We start from the raw sequence: 4174 nt of genomic DNA on the forward strand, positions 1-4174 counted from the left end.
AATAGCACCGGCTCGGCCAAGCCGTCGAAATTGCGTCGACGTTTTTGTGCTGTGAGTTGTGGTGGGTCAGCGCGTGCGGAGATGTGGATTACAGAGTCTGGTACGTACGATCACTAGTGACGCGCTGAACAGAGGAAATAAAAGCTCGTACATCTGGGTACTTTCCTCCATTTTTATGCGTCTTTTGACTTCGTAACGAATTAAGTGAGGTTTTGTAGAGCTGAGCAGCTGCAACACGCGAATACATTGCAGTTCATGGCCATATGGTGTCCATCACATGTGTGCGATTCTCCTTGTTACGCAGCTTTGTTTTGTTTGTACCTTGGGATGTTATCTTTGTGTGCTCGCACTACACGTACTTTTTTGGATGCACTAACACGAGTCGTGAGTTATAATACGAGCCTACGCCTGAAGAAGCGACTTTCGAATGTCGCCACAACTTTCAGATTTTTTTACGTACAAGCTATTCGCGATCACTGCTGCTGTATCGCGACCGTGAACTCATCTGTACATTCTTTGCTGTAGGGAGCAGACGAAAAATTTTTCAACACGGAATGTCGCTGGACTCAAGGTTTCGACCAGTGCACTTCTCTTGCGTAGGCTTCCTTTCAAACGCAACGTTTCAACAAGAGCACTCGTCGACAGGGGGTCGCTTGAGGCAACATTTCGACAGTAGCGCTTGTGGTAATCTCCTCCAGCGACACCCCATGTTGAACAACGTTTCGTCTCTTGATGCTCCTACCTTCCCTGAATTCTACCTGAATGTCCGCATTCGTTGTATTGAAGCGCTCGTGATACGCCTTGTAGTGCATGAGCAGCGTCGTTGACTTATTTTCCAAGCCTAGTGTAGAAAAAGTGTACTTGATAGTTTTTTTTTGGCGCAGATTGCTAAAAAATCATACCACTTTGCAGTTCATACTGCACTAAGTAACTGTACGACCTCCGTGGTGTGTGACATGTTCGAGGACAGTCCTTGTGTGTGTGATCCAAAAGAACGGCAGGAAGGGGAAGATGGAAGCATGTGATGAAACAATGTGAACGGGTTGCGTGTTGGAGCCAACATTTCGCAAGTGCACTTTTCTTCAAGGCTGGAACTGCGCTGCAGCCTTGACGAAGACAAATGCACTTGTCGAAACGTTGGCTCCAACACGCACCCCTTGTGTGCGGGCTGAAGCCCGAAAGGCTGGAACCATTGCACTTGTTTTCATTATATTGAGTGCATTTAGTTGGTGATGTTCTGGCGTATCTAAAACGCTCCTTCGCTTCAAACGTGCACAGCAATGTAGCAAAGCCGGCAAACAGCCTAGGTGCTCTTACATTGAAGACAAAGTGAAAGGAAAATAAGTGAATTTTTTTAAACGCAGTAAGCCTGTTTACTGAAATCTTTTTGTGAGCGCAGTGTCGTCATCAGCATGTATGCCAGAAATGGGTCGCTAAGAAGTGAGCGCGTTTTTTGCACGCAAGCGCGCATAAAGTCACGGTCGCACGCCAGCATGCTTTTGCTGCCATGGGATGGCACCGTGCACGCTTACAAAGTAATCGCAGTATAGATCCCGTGTGACTGCTGCGAATCTAGTGTAGTTGTGGCCAACAGGTGGCTGCAGACTCATCAGTGCAGTGCCATCGCAGCCACTGTTTTCCTGCTCTTGTGCAGTTATGTCGTCGTAGCACTGGGACATGTAGATGGCGTCGTCCCGAAGGAAGTTGTTAAGCGCGCAGCATGCCATTACGATGTAGTCAACATTCTTTGGCAGTAAGTTGATGGCGTGGCGTAAAATCCAGAACCTTGAGACCATTACACCGAAAGTGTTCTGCGAACAACTCCTAGAAGGAAATGAAAAAGTCCAGTTTGCATTACAACGTTTTAGTGCTTTGCTGTAACGCTGACAATAATGACAGTTACCTTGCCCTGCTGAGCCTGTAGTTAAAAATTCGCTTCTCACTACCTAGTTGTCATCCCGAGTAGGGCTTGAGAAAGTCCTGTCGTAGCTGGAAAGCGTCGTCTCCTACAAATACATGTGGTGCCTGTGTGTTTGTTCCGGGCAGGGTCTCTGGGGCGCGAAGGCCAAGTTTGCCATTTTCGAGGCACTTGCCAAACCGTGACAAGCCAAGCGTGCCCCCATCGCTCTGACGACCAAATGCTCCAACATCAACAACGACAAACTTGAGGTCACTGTCACAAACCACCATCAAAACAACGGAGAAGGTTCCCTGTAATGCCGAAGTGCTGCGTTGTATAATCCTCACCACACAATGTAAAAAGTAAGCACCAGTACCTTGTACTTGTATTACAAGCTGCCCGAGTTTAGCGGGGCCTGTATTTGTACGTGTTTCCCGTCGACTGCACCAACACAGTTGGGAAAGTTTCGCTTTGCCTGGAAACCATTCGCAACAATTTTCCACGTTTCACTTGTTGGTGCCTGACGGAGAGAAGGGTGCAACAGTTGCTGAAAATTGTAACAAATGACACAAGACAGAAGTGACATATGAAACTGCTACTTAGCATTAAATGCACATTCGTATGTGCAATGCATATTAGGCACTCTGAAGCAGAATCCTGTGAACGTATGCACGCGAAGTAATTGTGTGACGCGCCATTCTTGATAGCGGGGTTTGCATGTTGTGTGACATTTGATTTGATTTTATTGATTTAGCACTACACATGTGATTGGAGGGGAAGGGAAAAGCCATTTCGGAATAGCTTGAGGCTCACCTGCCCACCCAAATAATGGAGTGAGAAGCGAAGTTAATCACAAATGTGAGTATATTTTATTTACAGGACATGTGAGTAGTTTATATTTACAGGACACGTTAAAGTAGGACAACACCAGTAAGTGTGTGTCAGAATAACGTGTCACAAAAGTATACTTGTTCCTCTGGCTCATATATAAGAAGAGCTGTCATCCAGCAGTTCAGAAGGCTACCCATAAATGCTAATTATTGCCACTAAAAGTGGATAATCTACATGATGTGTGAATTATCCTTCTGTGACTTCATGGCATAAATATCCACTGCATGTACGATACATACCTTTAGGCATAGGGGCTGCAGAGTGTTCCACAACAGTCTGCTTGTGGAGTGCACTATGGAGCTCACAGTAGAAATTCCTACCCGAAATTCAAGTGCCACATCTTACATATACATGCCCGAGGCCAAGTACCTAAAAAAAGAAGTTCAGCTCTATTTACTGCGGTAACGTGCGACAACCTCAAATGGTCCATGCTGTGCTTGCACAAAACAACCCCTTCATATCAAAGCTGGCACGACAAAACATACATTCGGCGTACTCAAATTGTTCCTAGAACGCACAGCCAGCATCAGCGAAAAGGTTTACTTCATTGTGCCAGCGTTATGCTGCATTACCTGCAGTAAATGAAAAGAATTGACCTAATGAAGATAGTGACTGAAGGCCTTGAAAGTAAAATAAGTCGCAGCTAGTGGAGCAATGATTTGCTTGTTAATAACTATGCACATTCTAGATTGGACCAGCTAAAAAATAAGAGAGCCGTTCGCTTGTCCACATATATTGTAACTGCGCACAAGTTTGACTACATTTCTTCATAATTCAGCTATGAGATGTCCAGTTCCATTGCATTTACACGCAGTTAGGTCAGTTACTGAAAATCATTTTGCACAACAGCGCAAATACCTGTGCAAAAGACATACCTGATAGTGATTGCAAGCCTTGCACGTGACGGGATCGGCTCACGGACTTCATGGAGCTTCGTGAGATGCTCTTCCAAAAGGGCATGAAGCTGCTCAAATTTTTCAACTGACATCCTGTAGTACTTTATAAAGTACTGTTGGTCACCAGAAATGTGCAAGGTCATCTGAATGAAACAAACGAGAAGATATTTGTATCTTGGCATGAATCAGTGACACTGACTCTCTCTTTCTCTCTCAGTTTGTGTGTGTGTGTGTGTGTGTGTGTGTGTGTGTGTGTGTGTGTGTGTGTGTGTGTGTGTGTGTGTGTGTGTGTGTGTGTGTGTGTGTGTGTGTGTGTGTGTGTGTGTGTGTGTGTGTGTGTGTGTGTGTGTGTGTGTGTGTGTGTGTAAAGCATTTTTTTCAATTTCAATTCAATTCAATTCTTTATTCACCATTAGTACAGAAGGAGGTACCGGAGTTACAAAACTGCCAGGGGGACCTCCTATTAGTCATTTGTCAGTATCAATAA

General features: G+C 45.1%; 1 pseudogene; it reads right to left on the reverse strand.

The window, feature by feature from the left end:
• Positions 1 to 1475: 1475 nt before the first annotated feature.
• Positions 1476 to 2214, reverse strand: LOC119397271 (uncharacterized; annotated as a pseudogene).
• Positions 2215 to 4174: the final 1960 nt, after the last annotated feature.

The sequence above is a fragment of the Rhipicephalus sanguineus genome, chromosome 6 (assembly GCF_013339695.2).
Source record: "Rhipicephalus sanguineus isolate Rsan-2018 chromosome 6, BIME_Rsan_1.4, whole genome shotgun sequence".
NCBI lineage: Eukaryota > Metazoa > Arthropoda > Arachnida > Ixodida > Ixodidae > Rhipicephalus > Rhipicephalus sanguineus.